Source organism: Mytilus edulis, chromosome 6 (assembly GCF_963676685.1).
Source record: "Mytilus edulis chromosome 6, xbMytEdul2.2, whole genome shotgun sequence".
Classification (NCBI taxonomy): Eukaryota; Metazoa; Mollusca; class Bivalvia; order Mytilida; family Mytilidae; genus Mytilus; species Mytilus edulis.
In genome coordinates, this window is record NC_092349.1 from 79327223 (window position 1) to 79345821 (window position 18599).

Genomic DNA, 18599 nt, shown 5'->3' on the forward strand with positions numbered 1-18599 from the left:
AAACATATTTCTACCCTGAAACTTCACTAAACTTTAAAGAACTGATGACAAAAAAAAAAATCAACAATTCCACCCACGTTAAAATTATTAGAAGTTAAATTCTCCCTTGCGATGATCGCCAGAACCTTAACTATAATTTCTGCACCAAATTCGTTATTACAAATAAGACAAAACGCAAATGCAGATTTGGTTGCTAGCAGTTATTTCGATATTTCTCTTGCAAACAATGTTTAGTTGTATTATAATCTAGTATAAATTACAGCCGATTACATTAAGGGTGCAGGGCCGTAACTAGCCTCTTTTAATATTGAGGCAAAATATATTTCCCGAGCGTAACGAGGCGAATAAATTTTGGCCGGGGGGGGGGGGGTCTGGGGGCCGCTCAGGACCCCCAGACGCTCTGAGAAAAATAACGCAAAATCGTGCATTTTAAGCGTTTCCAGGACTCTTTCTTACATTGAAACGCAATTAATTTTAAGCTATTTCTTTCCACAATATTCTTGTCTCAAAGCAAAAACATAGACTCATTGTAATTTAAGACTTTTAGGTTTTACGGGGACAACATTAAAAGTAGACCGATATGTAGGATAAAGCAAACTTGAACCGAAATTCTCATAATCATTATGTCTGTCTGCTCTTGTCTTGTATTGTGCTTAATTCAGACTTTGGTGATTTTTTTATGACTAGATTTAAAAATAGTGACTGTGCAGTATTATACTTTAAGTACTAGTACTGGTTAAGTCGACACTAAGGACCATCTTGACCTTGTTTTATGGTATTAATGATTCTTTTATTGTTGAAGACCCTCCCTCAACTATCAAGATGAAGAACAGGAAAAAAACTTTGGCCATTGATCATTTGTATTTTTTCTATGCATTGACTTTGTGTGAGATAAGGTCCTGTGCACGTTTACTCCATATTCTTTTATTTTCTGTTTAAGGGTCACGACTTCATGCAAGTTTAATCCTTCAATGTAAAAAGTCATATGGCAATACATTGACGTTTTTTTAAAGATGATTTGATACCGGTAAATTGGTGGTCTTACTTTAATTTAAACCAACGCGCAATTTTACACCAGTACTCAAAACCCTCCTTTCTTGCTGGTTGCATTTTACATAGACAAATAGAATCGTATAATATAATCAAAATGAGGATGTTAATTGGATGTATGCCTTTTTGTGCTTCTTCGTTACATTTGTTGTTTATTCTTAAAATATTTTCTCGTACAATGTCTGGACATCGGTAGACATGCAACATTGCAAAACCATACTTTACAAATGAAAATCAACACTCTGCAGACTATAGTCATAAAGTAGGACAATAAATTAGCAAAAGACAAACCCGGGACACAGAAGTACAAACAAAAGACCATAAACTTTGAAAACTAAAAGTAAAATAGAAACATGGATCACGAAAAACATGCAGGGGTGACATCAGAGAGTAATGAGAACTTGCTTCTTGCAAGACACTTTCCGTGAAAACAATTCAGGTTGATATGACTTCAGACAATCTTGTTTCAGTTCTTTTTATATATATTTTTTTAATTTCCAACATGAGGCATTTGCCTCATTTGCCTCAATGTAGTTACGGTCCTGGGGTGTAGGCAAAGGTTATATCTTTGGTTATCTTGCTTGCTAGCTAGCTGAATCTTGACGTCATTATTAGGTTAGGTGATCTGCCCTCCTTTAAGAGTAGAACAGCACGACAGATAACCAGTATTATATTTGTTTGTAGGACTAGGCTACTTCGGAAGTATACCTCACCTATTTTAAAATGACTTTACAGTTCAGCTAGCAAGCAAGCTACCAAAAGATATTACCTTTGCCCACACACTCAATGAAATCGGCTGTATTAACTATATTCAAATTGACATTTTTATATAAAAACCAGGAACCTGTAAATAATGTTTGACGTAACTCCTTGTCCTGTTGGATATTTTTTAAACCTTTAAGCCTACTGGTCTCGAGGCCAATGCAGCAAACCTTGGATCTATACCAGTGCCTATACAGAAACAGCCAGTTAATAACACTATATTATTATACATATACAGTTACATGTATATAAATCGAAGCAAATAGATAATATAATATAACTTTCTGAGAATGTATTTGTTGTTTGATATATATAATTTTTACTTGATATATTAGGTAAATTATTTAGTGCTTAGTTATCATGCGTGAAGGTTACACAATAATACAGCATCACTCAGTAAACACATTGCAATGTCATATTCTGACGCAACTGTCACGTATCTGTAACGTTATAAAATATTTTTGGTCGATAAAGTATTTAGTTGAATTTTACGCTGTTATAAAAGAGAAACTGTGTTTTCGTCATCAATAATAAATTGCAATACTAAAAAAATAAAAATAAATAAAAATGCACTAAGTACTGTATCTGATCAAATTAATCAAGTAATTAAAACGTTGTTGCGACGTAAGGGGACGACCATTTGATATTCTGGGCGGGGGGGGGGGGGGGGGGGGGGGGGGCAGGCGGATTTTGAAAATGAATAATCTTGATTATCACAAAATAAAATGGTTTGTTCTGTGGTAGTTTGAAAATAAATTACCTGACTTGCAATGAACATGTATTGAAAATAAATAACTCAGCAGGTCTAATCGAAAGTATGAGATGGCTCAGATTCTTCATAAATTCATCTTTTTCCCCAAAAAAAAATCGGGAAAATTTCCCAAATCTTTTCATAATAAAAGTATAAATATTATTAAAATTTATTTGAAATGTCTGAAAATTGGTTTCATTTAACTTGAGGCATATTTTCGCAGGAACACTTACACTGAATCTACAATTTGCTTTGAGACACAAATATTGTCAAAAGAACTTATTAAACAGAACTTGCATTTTTCAGATTAAGAAATGGCCTGGGGAACACCCAGAAAGCATGATTTTGCATCATTTGTTCTATAGCTTCTAAGTTCTTGGGCCTTCAGTGACATCAAAACCCTTCAAAAAGAAAATTTGCCTCGCTCCGCTCGGCGGAATAATTTTATGTTTACCAATACTTTAAAAAAAAGGCTAAATACAACCAAACTTTAATACGGTGTATGTATGCAATACATGTATAGTCAGTCAGAATATAGAAGATTAATTTCTGCAGAGGATGTTGATTAATTCTGATTAAATTGTACATAATGACTTGACTATAATACATGTATTATTTGTAATAAACAAATAATTAAAAAAAAAGTTGTATGTTTTCGAATATAAATATAGTTGTGAAAATAAATAATCAGTCCCTTGCTTTAATGAAAATGAAAAATCTTGCTTCAATAGTGCAGAAAATAGATAATCTGTCCTCTTAGTTTACAAAAATAAACAACCGATCCAAAACAAACCCTCCTGCCCCCACCCCACCCCTAGAATATCAAATGGTCCTCACCTAATCATCGACATATATAGCAAAATATCTTCTTTTACTGTCGTTTTTCTTTTTCTTTTGTTGTACTCAATTTAATTTACACTTTTTTCTGTTTTTTTATTTGTAGAACTATATTGAACGATATTGATTAGTTTTAATATACAATGTATATACGCGCATCTGTTTTCAATTATGACCCAGATGATGGGTGCCACTGTGACGCGATTGTGGTGAAATTTAGCGCCATTCAGAAAGCCGCGTCTCTATCGAACTGCACGTAGATTCAATGTAAGTAAATTTATACTATTTGTATTGTTTCACTGTTGTTTTTTATCTCTCACTTTTTAGAAAGTTTCTATTATATAGGAACAGAATAATATATACATAATACAACAAGGTAAACATTTATCTACTATTCATGCTATATATTGTTGACAAAAGAAAAATAAACAATTCAAAACTGAACCAAATATTAAATTTATCTGACCTACTTATATCTATATATACATGTATATATCTCACCACTGTTCTGGTTTTACACATCTGCAGAAAATGCAACACGTGTCTAAAATCGTTTTAAAAAATAAGAATTTAATTGAATATGTTGTACATAACATGACATAATATATCTTGCTTTACATATCAATGTATATATTATAATTTGGTTAGTGTAACACACAACATGTATTAATTAACTTTTGTAAAATTCGTCTGCAGAAACCCCACACACGTGCAGCTAATTTGATTTTAATTGAGGTCAGGATAGCAAGCTATCATATTCAAACTGGACCCCTGCTGTAGTTTCAATCTTGTGTCGAAGTAACAATCAAGATCAAGAGGTTGCCAGTTTAATATTATAAACAGACACAATGATGGCATACGTTGAAAATAACTACAGTGTATTCACAAGATAGTTTGTCTTGTTATACATCATAAGCCAACCTCCAACCTGTCTTTTTTTTTAAACTAAAATCAACATTATATTTCTTGCAAGGGACAATATTATTTTATGTAAAACGTTATTTAGTCGTACATTTATTGATCATATTTTAAACAGTTATATTTTGGCAGTGGATATTTTGCGAGCAAAACAGTAATTATGACATTTAAAGTGAGCTATAAATAGCATAATTCAATAACCCCAATTTGCATGTTCTTTGTAACGTTCTCACGGTCGTAGAACAAATCGCAATCAAAGAAAATTTCGGGCCAATCATACCAATATTTCGGACCTAATTTCTATATCAAAAAACAACGGCAGACATTATCTGTTAACAAAACTCTGTTCGTTACAGGTTAATAAGTTAAATAAAATTTTGGAGGATTGCAACACAATTTCATATAGCAGTCCTAAGTATGAAATTGTTCAAATTATTATGGCATATTGTTATTCTAAATTATTTCCCAAAATTAATCGCCCTGAAGATCATAAAAAACATTTTATTGAAATTAAGTATGTCAATAAAGGCTTTGATTTTGTAAATATTGCCGGTATATTTAACGACCATTCTGTTAAAGAACAAATTCCTGGATATTTTGACAATACTGAGCTACCTCTTATTTGTTATATTTACAAGAAATCTACCCGGAAATTTGTGTTTAATTATAGTCAATTGTGTAAAGATGTTAATATCAGTGAAAATACACCTACTTCATGTAATTGCAGTAATTCCGAATATATTTATGGCCCCATTTCCCATGTTATAACAGGAGATCTTAACATCGTTCAAGACCGAGAGTTAAAATCATTCCTCAGTAAAGGACCTAAATATCGTCCCCCGTCAATTATTAATTGGAATGAGTGTCGTAATATCATCCACGACTCACTCCATACTTACTGTATGAAATGGATAAAACGGGAAAAAGCTGACAAAAAATCTTTGGACTCTTTTTTTAATTCAGTAATGAAGATAGTTGATATACGTATTCAACATTTTAAAGAACATTTTACTATAAACAATTACAACAATAAACCTATTTCTCGTATCAAACTGTGACAAACATAAACTAAAAGAACTAGCCAAGGAATTTGTTTTTGTCCCGGCAGATAAAGCTGCTAATAATATTATTATTGTTTGACGTAAATTTTACATTGAGGTTCTGAAAAAGGAAATCACCAATTCACCAACATTCCAACTGACTCCATTTTCAGAAAACGAAATCTGTAACAAACATAAACTTTTAGGCACCGCTTTACAAGCAGAGCCAAATACAATGAAAGTCCCAACTATGTATTGGCTTCCGAAGCTACACAAGACCCCTTACAAATATAGATTTATTTCGTCTTCAAGCCATTGTTCAACTACTAAATTGTCTATTTCTTCTTACCAGCACACTTGGTACAATTAAAAACCTGATAATAAATTGTTCAAATAAGGCCTTCGAAAATAGTGGAATAAATTACTTTTGGAGTGTCAAGAACTCGTTGGAAGTACTTGATAAATTGCATGCTTATATTGGTGATTTTGAATCTGTTCAAAGTTTTGATTTTTCTACCCTGTATACCACATTGCCTCACATTCTCATTAAGACAAAATTCACACACCTAATTAAATGGGCATTCAAAAAATCAGAATGTGAATATATATGTTCAAACTCTTTTAGGTCATTTTTTAGTAGCAATATAAACAAAAAAACTATGTTAATTGGACATGCTTTGATACTATATATGCCCTTGAATTTTTACTAGATAACATTTTTGTTCGCTTTGGGGATTCCGTATATCGTCAGATTATCGGAATTCCAATGGGGACTAACTGTGCACCACTTATTGCGGACCTGTTTTTGTATTGTTATGAGTTACAATTTATGACAAAAATAAGCAAAGACCCATCGAAACAACATCTGATAAAGAAATTTAATAATACTGTAACGATAACCGAGCGGTCAGGCTTTGGTGTTAACTGTAAATATTGGAACTCTTAGTGTGTTGCTATAAGAATGGAATATATGAACTAAAGTTATAACTGGCGACTCTTCTTTGGTAACGTGGTTCTCTGGTATCGTGGTATTCGGGTAGATCTACAGTTGGTTCTGTATAGGTTTTGTGGTACGTTGTGGTATTCTGATAGATCTTAGTTTGGTTCCGTTTAGGTTTTTGTAAGAATAACAAACTCGTCGAATAAAAATCAACTTGTATTTACGTGCAATAAATATCAGCAATTCGTACACATAATAAATAACTTAAGTAGCAGTATTCTAGTTTAACAAATAAATACCTTACTTTTATATTAGAATATCGTAAAGAAAAATGGATAGCGGAACTATAATACATAAATACCTAGAAAGTTTACGAACAAGATAGTTTGGTAATCGGCAAATGGTAACGGAAATTCAATGTCAAAAGATAACGTTTCTCTCGAGAAGTAATTCTCTAAATACAACTTGTTATGGAACTAACAAGTCCTAACAAGCCAACATTATACGGAAATAGTCTGGTTATTACTGGTTATTTAATCGCTTGGAATTAGCGTGTGTCACTTGCCCAGGGTAAAGTCGTACTGAGCTTTCACCTTTCTCTCCTCAGTATTTATACTTCGGTAAACCATTACCAAAATGGTTTACCATTTACCGAAATGGTTTACCATTTACCATTTAGGTAAAATACCTAAATTACCAAAACCGGAATTGGTAATTACCAAAATAATGTTCGGAACGATTGGTAAACGTTTATGTACTTCATTTGACATGAACAATCGAGGGGAGTTCCGAATATAAATTCAAAACATGGACGTTAAGAATAATAAAAAGTTAACAATGTTTACACAAAGTTGTACAAGAAATATAAAATAAAAACAGTCAATAAACGGTAAGGTTTTAACAACATCATCACACAATTTTAGGGAAAACAAGTTCCATTTCAAAGAACCCCCATTTTGTTACACTCTCCCCACCTTTGAAAAATAATGTTTGCCCTCAAACATGAATAGCCATTCCCTAAAATTTAAAACAAGTTCTCCAATATTTTTCATTAAAATATTCTATAGCATACATATTCAAAATTATAAAACAATATTTGATCAAATATAAATACAATCTTCTGAGTGTACATTGTTCATTTTCATCTTCCCGCAAAGTTGAAGCTTCCGCACAGTTCTTTATGATCTTTTAATTTTGTAAATGTTCATATAGCACCAACATTTCTTCTTCACATGACGATTGTTCATAAAACACGAGTTCTGTTTATTTTAACAAATGTTTATAGAACACAGACATATCTTCTTCACTTGACAAATGTTCATAAAACACCAACACATCTTCTTCTCATTACGAAAGTTCATAAAATACGAGTTCTGCTTATTTTTAACAAATGTTTATATAGAGTACTGACAAATCTTCTTCACTTGACGTTCTAGACGAATGTTCATTAAACAGCAACACTTCTTCTTCTCGTTATGCATGTTCTCGCATCAGAAATACTATGATGATTCTGTGTATTCTGACAAATGTTTATAGAGCACCATCAAATATTCTCTGCGGGACGAATGATCATATTGCGCTATTTACAAATAATTTTCCTGAAAACAAATTACATATTACACAACAATCATCAAATGTACACAATATCAATAAAAATCTGAAATAATATTACATTTAATCTACAAAAACTCTTTCCCTTATCCAATAAATACATGGACTTTTATCTATAAAAATCAAACTCAATAATCATTGATACAAGTATATCTATGTCAGCAATAATGAGACACGATACCGAGTATTTATCAGACTGTGTTGGTAATACAGCAGTCCCCATCGTCATAACTACGCTTCCATTAGTCATGCAGGGGTATCCCACTACGTGTATTGGTTAACACTGTCTTCACAATCTTGGACATGGTATTATTCATGGATGAATAATAAATAATAAAAAAACTACCCACATACAATGGACCTGGTATCAATCAAACAATTTAATTCTATGTCAAAAACATACCATTGACAATTACATATCAACTATCAGAATATATTTATCTGACTCAATTTTTCAAAATTATTGGACTCTCCTATAAATCATAATTAGTCTCAGCTAAAACTTGGTACTCAGTTTCAGTAACTAATAGTTTCCCCGACCAGTCATTTGGTCTACCACTTTTATTTCTTGGAATTAAAAATTGTTATTTCTGTTATATTAAATTTTTGAAAGACGACCTGAAATGTCATCAAATTGTTCAGACAAATCCCTATCTAAATCAAAATTATTATATATTTATTTACAGCACGGACTGGCTTAGTGTCGTAATTTACGTCTATTGTTTTGGAAGGCTTCATACTCCAGAGCTACTTGAATGGCGTTATCAATATTTTTTGCTTTGGCCTGGAAAATAGCCCATTCCATGTCAGCATCATTTAGAGAATCAATAAAACAATCACGTGCTAAATAATCCCTAACTTCCATTGGAGCTGATGGATACGCTAATCTTACTAGACGTTTTATGTCTTGGCCTAATACAGGTATTTGTTCCGTGCGACCGCGTATTTTACTTTTCATTTGCGCCCTGTACAATTCTGCTTGGTTTTCTGGTTGAAAACGTGACGCTAAAGCGGCAGTCAGTTGTACAAAATTGGTCCGCATCTCTGGTCTTAAATTGGTTAAAATACTTTGGGCGGTACCTCTTAAGCTAGTAGCTAATTCTAAAGCTTTCTCTAGGTCAGACCATTTATTAATTGCTGCAATTAATTCAAACTGAACTAAATAGTCTTCCCAATTAGTCTCTCCATCATAAAGTACTGGTTTCTTTTTGTAATAGTTTTTATTTGGTAAGTTTATATCATAATCATGGTCAAAAATTGGTTTATTACTAATGCCAGAATAATTTAAATTACTGGTCATTTCATCAGTACGGTGTTCATGGTCGGTCCTGTTAACCCCAACTCTGAATCGTCCGCGGGACGTCAAAGGTAATGCTTGGTACGTTGCCCCCATATTATGGAGTACGCCCCGGTCCAATGTTCTAGGTAAATCTCCCGAATCCCATCTGGATTCACAAGACGTTGCGCCTCGTCTTGTATTCCCGGAGTCTCCCTCAGCAGAACCCTTTGCCTCAGCAGTACCCTCTGCTTCAGCATAACCCTCTGCTATAACAGTACCCGCTGCTATAGTAGAACCCTCTGCTTTCTGACTCCAAAACCCATACCTAGACCTGGCAGCATGGTTATAAAGAGTGCTTGACTCTTCACCAAGATTCTGTTTTACCGGCCACGTCGCATTTGGTTCCAAATGCACAACCGTTGCCCTATTTGAAACTTCCTTATTTTTCGCTTGGTCAATGGCCACTTTCGTTGATGGTGATAGACCTTCTGACAATGGCCTTTTGTCAGTATGGTGTATACCATCCTTTTCGTATCTATCTGTATTCTCTTGTGAGGGCCATTGATCTTGGTTCACTCTTATGCTTATCTCTCCGGTCGGCGTCAGATCATGGAAAGTTTCACAGGACCGAGATCGGGGGAGTACTGGTCTACCCTGGGCAGTTAACCTAGGTGTTTCAAATTTATTTTCCGCGCTATCCATTTTACTTATATTTATTTATGCCTTATCTTAAATATTATTAAACTTATTGTAAGAATATAAAAATGTAGGTACGTGCCTCCGCTGCCACCACTGTAACGATAACCGAGCGGTCAGGCTTTGGTGTTAACTGTAAATATTGGAACTCTTAGTGTGTTGCTATAAGAATGGAATATATGAACTAAAGTTATAACTGGCGACTCTTCTTTGGTAACGTGGTTCTCTGGTATCGTGGTATTCGGGTAGATCTACAGTTGGTTCTGTATAGGTTTTGTGGTACGTTGTGGTATTCTGATAGATCTTAGTTTGGTTCCGTTTAGGTTTTTGTAAGAATAACAAACTCGTCGAATAAAAATCAACTTGTATTTACGTGCAATAAATATCAGCAATTCGTACACATAATAAATAACTTAAGTAGCAGTATTCTAGTTTAACAAATAAATACCTTACTTTTATATTAGAATATCGTAAAGAAAAATGGATAGCGGAACTATAATACATAAATACCTAGAAAGTTTACGAACAAGATAGTTTGGTAATCGGCAAATGATAACGGAAATTCAATGTCAAAAGATAACGTTTCTCTCGAGAAGTAATTCTCTAAATACAACTTGTTATGGAACTAACAAGTCCTAACAAGCCAACATTATACGGAAATAGTCTGGTTATTACTGGTTATTTAATCGCTTGGAATTAGCGTGTGTCACTTGCCCAGGGTAAAGTCGTACTGAGCTTTCACCTTTCTCTCCTCAGTATTTATACTTCGGTAAACCATTACCAAAATGGTTTACCATTTACCGAAATGGTTTACCATTTACCATTTAGGTAAAATACCTAAATTACCAAAACCGGAATTGGTAATTACCAAAATAATGTTCGGAACGATTGGTAAACGTTTATGTACTTCATTTGACATGAACAATCGAGGGGAGTTCCGAATATAAATTCAAAACATGGACGTTAAGAATAATAAAAAGTTAACAATGTTTACACAAAGTTGTACAAGAAATATAAAATAAAAACAGTCAATAAACGGTAAGGTTTTAACAACATCATCACACAATTTTAGGGAAAACAAGTTCCATTTCAAAGAACCCCCATTTTGTTACAATACTTTTAGATATTTGGATGATATTTTGGCTCTCAATAATGACGACTTCAGTATGTATATTAATGAAATTTATCCTGTTGAACTTACTTTAAATAAAGCTAATACTAGCAATGACCACTGCCCTTTTCTCGATCTTGATATCTATATCACTAATGGAAAGCTGAATACTAAAATTTATGATAAAAGGGATGATTTTTCATTTCCTATCGTTAATTATCCGTTTTTAGATGGTGACGTTCCCTTGTCACCATCTTACGGTGTTTATATATCTATACTTGTACGATTCGCTCGTATGTAACAATGTTTTAGATTTTAACGAGAGAAATTTATGTATTACTGAAAAATTATTACACCAGGGTTTTCGATATCACAAACTAGTCAAAACATTTTACTAAATTTTATCATCGGTATAAAGACATTATTCGTAAATATAGCTCAACATGCAGACTTTTAATACGTTCAGGTATTTCACATCCAATTTTTTATGGTAATATTCTTTATAAAGCACAAAGGTGTCAGTATTCACCTCAGAAACTTACAAAACCTTTGAATAGACTTATTAAGAAAGGATATAATTACGATACTGTTGTCAAGTCATTAAAGATTGCATATTTTGGCGTTAATATTGAGTCACTGATAAGGTCTTTGCATCGGAACTAAACACATGTATTCTAAAAACAGTTGTTGGCATGACACGGGTTATGTTCTTCTCATATATGTTATGATGGTATGATACTAAACCCCTAACGGGAAGGATTGTGCCTGATGTTCATATGATGAAATCATAATCTTTCAGTCAGTTTAGTTGAAGTCTGGAGCTGGCATGTCAGTTAACTGCTAGTAGTCTGTTGTTATTTATGTATTATTGTCATTTTGTTTATTTTCTTTGGTTACATCTTCTGACATCAGACTCGGATTTCTCTTGAACTGAATTTTAATGTGCGTATTGTTATGCGTTTACTTTACTACATTGGTTAGAGGTATAGGGGGAGGGTTGAGATCTCACAAACATGTTTAACCCCGCCGCATTTTTGCGCCTGTCCCAAGTCAGGAGCCTCTTGCCTTTGTTAGTCTTGTATTATTTTAATTTTAGTTTCTTGTGTACAATTTGGAAATTAGTATGGCGTTCATTATCACTGGACTAGTATATATTTGTTTAGGGGCCAGCTGAAGGACGCCTCCGGGTGCGGGAATTTCTCGCTACATTGAAGACCTGTTGGTGACCCTCTGCTGTTGTTTTTTATTTGGGCGGGTTGTTGTCTCTTTGACACATTCCCCATTTCCATTCTCAATTTTATTTAAAGATATAACAGTCATAATGCAAATTGGAAGATGTCAATAAAAATAAGGAGCTAAATATACTATTTGATAAATCCCTCAAAAAGCCCAAAATATTAATCTTTAATAAAATTTGCTTTTGAAATAAGGGAAAAAACATTGAAAGGAGGGGGGGGGGGGAAAGAGCGAAGGTATGGCATTTTCTTTAAAAAAAAAATTTGAATTCCAAATTGAGGCAACAAAACATTCTGTTTAAGTAGAGGACAAAATAATATTCCTTAATCCAGATTTTTCCATACCTTATAGTATTGAATTTGATCAAAATGATTTGATTGACAGCATTTTAAAATTAAATAAAATTGGTCGCGAAGTGCGCGAAAAAAAATCCGGCTCGAACAAAAAAACATAACCGTCCTTGAAGTTAAATTGTTGCTCCCTAACGGTATTTTCTTTGAATTGCAAACATTTTATCTGTAATCAAATTGTATACTATCAATATTTGGTTCCGTTTTCCAACATCTGACAAAATACCACTGCCTTACATTGTTGTTAATTTTACTGTTTCGTATTGTTATGTATCTGTTTAAACAGTGTATACGGTCGTATTAATTACGCATATAAATTTCAGAATGGACGAAAAGCAAAGAAACAGAAGACAAAGACGACTAGAAGACAATTCGGTTGATTGTGACTCTGAATCCGGATATGAATCTACATACAATGAAACTTTGTGCGACGATTTGGCCGCTTGGATTAACAAATATCAGATAAAACATAATGCTGTTGACGATTTGTTAAAGATTTTGAAAAAACATGGCCATCTTGACATTCCCTCGACAGCTAGAATACTTCTTAAACATGTTAAATCAAAACGCAATATTGTTACTGAATGAAATCTGGAATAGCCTAATATTGTTTGATGGACAATTGTTATTAAACATGTTCATGGCGTCATACATTTAATTCACATGGATTGATGTGTACGAGTCCCATATTAAAAACACACACTTTAGAAAGCAAGAGCAGCAAGTCAAATGCAATAGCCAGATATTGCATCTAAATATTTCATTAATTTCTTGAATAAATGTTTCTTTGAATAGTTTTATCATTAATTTGTCAACTCAGTTAGATCGAGCGATAACATTTTCAATTGCCTCCGTTTTGTTGGTGACATATAAGGTAAACACAGTTTGAACAGCTTGGAATAAGAATAATAGTTATTATACTTTATTTCAACCGTATCGAATGAGTTATTACAGAAAAAGTTTACTCGAGGGTTGACATTTACCGCACCTGGATTCTTTAGAACTCGACTTCTTTGATTTTTAAAATCTTGGTCATTCAGTCAATAAATTCTATCAAAACATTTGCATTTTCAACCTTATATCACCAGACCACATGATAAGAAATGATACACAATTTTTTCCTCCATACAAATAACACCTTTATACGTGCAAATTTATTATTTTGGAATATGTTGTAAAAAAATTAGCCCGAAAAAAAAACCCCGTGCTACACAGATTAAAAGTGATCAGTCATGTCAGTATGATGGATTTCTCATTGACAACATATTTGTTGAATTGGAGGTAGGATTTTCAAGCATGTTTTCAGCGTTCCAATTGGAACCAACCGTGCACCTCCTCTGGCCGACTTTATCTTATTATCATGGTTAGAGTTCCTTCACACGCTTGTTTAAACAAGAAGATAAGAAAAAATCGTATTCTGATATATTGATGATGTTCTTTCAATCAACAATTCAGTTAGTTTTCATTTTTCAAGGTTTCTGGTTCCCATTATAATTTTCTCCTGAATTAAAGAATAAAGAAACCATTAAAGCAGCTTTATCCACCTCATTTCTGAACAAACATTCGACTTTTACTATAGCGGGGATCTTACAAGAATCTATGACAAAAGAGACGTTTTGAATTTTTAAAATGTGAATTATCCACATATCGGCAATATAACAAACAATCTGTATCCACGTATTGAGTAAATGTTTCTCAACTCATAGTAATACGATATTAAAGAGCTTGCAGCTGCAATATTTATGTAGACATTGAAAAACGTAATGGGTGTCCTAGCATAGAGTTGATCGATGATGAGCCAGGCTTTTGGCTTTTTTCTACTAAAATTGTCATCGGAAAGTACATAGACCTGTAAGATTATTACTTAGTTTGCACTTCACCAACTACATAATATATAGATATAAGAAGATGTGGTATGAGTGCCAATGAGACAACTCTCCATCCAAGTCCCAATTTGTAAAAATAAACCCTGATAGGTTTTGAATTGTAAATCCAGTGTGCTGAAATTGCATGTTATTTGTTTTGCAGTTCTCTTTATTTTGTCCTCAAGCTATTGTGTTTCGAATCGTCATTATACTTTTGGCGTGCCTCGGAATTGATACATCACAATTTTATTATAGGGTTTTTGGCGTTTGGTGTTCCTGGGTCAAGAGCTTTAATATGGACGCAAAGACTAATCCAATGGTGTTTTCGTTTTGTTTACCCTTGTATATATATGTTTCGTTTATTTTTACTTTAGAAGGAAAGTGTATACTTGTAAGGCAATTAGTCTATATTTTGATAAACTGTATGACTATAAATACAGTAACATTTGTGATGGCGTCGTTGTCAGATTTACTATCAACTATTTATTTTTTTCTTTGTTACTAATAAGATCTATTTAGATTTGTATTACTGGCATGACTGTTTGTTCTACCGGGTAATTTAAAGTATACATTATGTACGTCGACTTACGGGAGAACATAACTTCTTCCTCTCATTACACCTTAGTCCTTCATTGCTACCATATCCTGCCCCTCGTATAAGACTTCCTCTCATTACACCTTAGTCCTTCATTGCTACCATATCCTGCCCCTCTTATAAGACTTCCTCTCATTACACCTTAGTCCTTCATTGCTACCATATCCTGCCCCTCTTATACTACTTCCTCTCATTACACCTTAGTCCTTCATTGCTACCATATCCTGCCCCTCTTATACTACTTCCTCTCATTACACCTTAGTCCTTCATTGCTACCATATCCTGCCCCTCTTATACTACTTCCTCTCATTACACCTTAGTCCTTCATTGCTATCATATCCTGCCCCTCTTATAAGACTTCCTCTCATTACACCTTAGTCCTTCATTGCTACCATATCCTGCCCCTCTTATACTACTTCCTCTCATTATACCTTAGTCCTTCATTGCTACCATATCCTGCCCCTCTTATACTACTTCCTCTCATTACACCTTAGTCCTTCATTGCTACCATATCCTGCCCCTCTTATACTACTTCCTCTCATTACACCTTAGTCCTTCATTGCTACCATATCCTGCCCCTCTTATACTACTTCCTCTCATTACACCTTAGTCCTTCATTGCTACCATATCCTGCCCCTCTTATACTACTTCCTCTCATTACACCTTAGTCCGTCATTGCTACCATATCCTGCCCCTCTTATACTACTTCCTCTCATTACACCTTAGTCCTTCATTGCTACCATATCCTGCCCCTCTTATACTACTTCCTCTCATTACACCTTAGTCCTTCATTGCTACCATATCCTGCCCCTCTTATACTACTTCCTCTCATTACACCTTAGTCCTTCATTGCTACCATATCCTGCCCCTCGTATAAGACTTCCTCTCATTACACCTTAGTCCTTCATTGCTACCATATCCTGCCCCTCTTATACTACTTCCTCTCATTACACCTTAGTCCTTCATTGCTACCATATCCTGCCCCTCTTATACTACTTCCTCTCATTACACCTTAGTCCTTCATTGCTACCATATCCTGCCCCTCTTATACTACTTCCTCTCATTACACATTAGTCCTTCATTGCTACCATATCCTGCCCTCTTATAAGTGTTAACGGACTATATATATACAAACCACCAGAGCAGACCGGAAAATATACCTAATTATTTCTGATAAAATTGAGAATAGAAATGGCGAATGTGTCAAAGAGGCAGCAACCCTACAAATTAGCAGAAAACAGGTAAATTTGATGGATACAATCAATACAATTATTTTTTTGGCAGTATCATTTTTCCTTTATCTACGAAAAGAGGTAAACTTTTAAAACAAATAACAGACATTTATATAAAAACAATTAACATGAACTCTCACACGAACGTAATGAAAAATATATCTACAAGTCAAGATTCAAAGGCTTTGATTTACAAATAAAAAGACGTGGTATTATTGAAAATAATATTGCTATCCACCAAATACTGAATGACCTATATAGATATTAGTACTAATGAGACAACTCTCCATCCAAGTAACAATTAATAAAAGTAAACCATTATAGGTCAAATTACGGCCTTCAGCACGGAGCATTGGCTCACACCGAACAGCAAGCTATAAAGGGCCCTAAAAATTACCAGTGTAAAACCATCCAAATGGGGTAAAACAACGGTTTAATCTATATAAAAACGATAAACGAGAAACACTTATGAACCACATAAAAAGATATATATGTTTTATTGTAAATGTTAAAGCAATAATAAGCTATGTCAACGTTTGCCCTTCATAAATGAGCAAAACCAATACAGCATAGTACGCTACAATGCATAAAAGGCCTTGATATGACAAAAAGTAAACAACCAAAAGAGATCGTATTTAACAGTATTCACTTAGAAAATTTAGATGAAGTGTAAACTTAAGGCTCATATTTATTGAACATTAAATTATAGTAGTTCGACCAAATGAATTACGGATTTAATTTTATGGAACCAAATAACCTTTCAGATTATCATTATGTAGGCAAAAATGGATATTGTCAAAGAAACAATCAAAAACGTTGTGGAAGAAACAAATCTTATGTCACGGCAAATCACTACTGAACATTTTTTATATCCACCAGTTCATTTAGTTGACGCATTATAAGACCAATCTCGTTTGTTGGTGGGATTCGTGTTGCTCAGTGACGTTTTTTGGTGGAGTTCGTGTTGCTCAGTGACGTTTTTTGGTGGATTTCGTGTTGCTCAGTGACGTTTTTTGGTGGGTTCGTGTTGCTCAGTGACATATAGTCTTGTATGCTGTTGAGTTTTTATATCATGATTATGTTAGTCTTCTGATTTATTCTATTTAGATGATCCTCATTTTATAATGTGAGGTAACTATTTTGAAAGTCAATTCAAAATATAATCAAATTGAATAGAACTTCGATTTGATTCGTTATTAAGTTAACTGTGAAGAGGTTTTTGAAAAGTTTTAATGATTTGTTTTGACTCTTGTCGTTCTTTATTTTAATAACTTCAAAAAGGATTCGTTGGTCGATTTCCTGCTTTTTGTCAAAATTGTAGATCTTTACTTGCTGGTCATCTGTGCTTATTTAAATTTCTGTCTATCTATTAATCTAATTTATTTCATAAATTCATTTATGTCTATGTGGACAATTTCTATTTGAATTAAACAGTCAATTTGAACTAAGTGTATATAATAGAATTATCTTATTTTTATATTTAGCCAACCAATCAAATAACAGATATGTTATGACGTAAAAATTTATCTGCGACAAGAAAGTTCGCTAAAATTTCTCTGAACAATTTTTAGGCAGTTAAGCTCTTATGTTGTACTGTTACACCACTATCCCATGTTCGGAGAGTTGGCGCCTTCTAACTAGTTTAACCCCTCTTCATTCTTCCATGCTGTATGTGCCTGTCCCAAGAAAGGAGCCTGTAATTCAGTGGTTGTTGCGGTGTTACATAATACTTATTTTTCATTCATTATGTGGTAGAGAATTTAGGTCGTAAGTTTTCTCGTTTGAATTGTTTTACAGTTGCAATTTCGAGGCCATTTATATAGATGACTATGCAGTATGGGATCTGTTCATTGTTGAAGGTCGTACGGTAAGTTGACTACTTGTTATTAATTTCTGTGTCATTTGGACTCTTGTGGAGAGTTATCTCATTGGCAATCGTATCGCATCTTCTTTTTTTATATGAAATTGTCTCTGGATTTCAGAAAGAACCCTTGTTTCACAGGGAATTCAATATTTGGTGTTTTCACAGATTTTGATATACTAGTAAGACCATCCCTAGCATCCTACTACTCCTAAGCTCTGGCCTTACGGTCATAAAACTTCCGAGTCAGTAATATTGGATTTCATGTATCGAGCAGGATTTTTGGGCTCCAAGCACTGAGAAAAGTTTTATGACTTCAACCCCTGGACTATAAATTCCATGATCTAGAAACCTGGCCAATCTATAAATAGCATTATTACAATTCATTCATACAATTGCCAACCAACCATACTTCAATGTGAATGCTACGTCATATCAATATGATTTATTTATTAGGAATTCAAT

At 33.7% G+C, this 18599-nt stretch overlaps 1 long non-coding RNA gene across 1 annotated transcript; it reads left to right on the forward strand.

Moving 5' to 3' along the window:
* Positions 1 to 3547: 3547 nt before the first annotated feature.
* Positions 3548 to 13640, forward strand: LOC139528554 (uncharacterized). Its single transcript, XR_011665623.1, has 2 exons — positions 3548 to 3667; positions 12905 to 13640. It is a non-coding gene; the product is annotated as an uncharacterized lncRNA (long non-coding RNA).
* The last annotated feature ends 4959 nt before the right edge of the window (positions 13641 to 18599 follow it).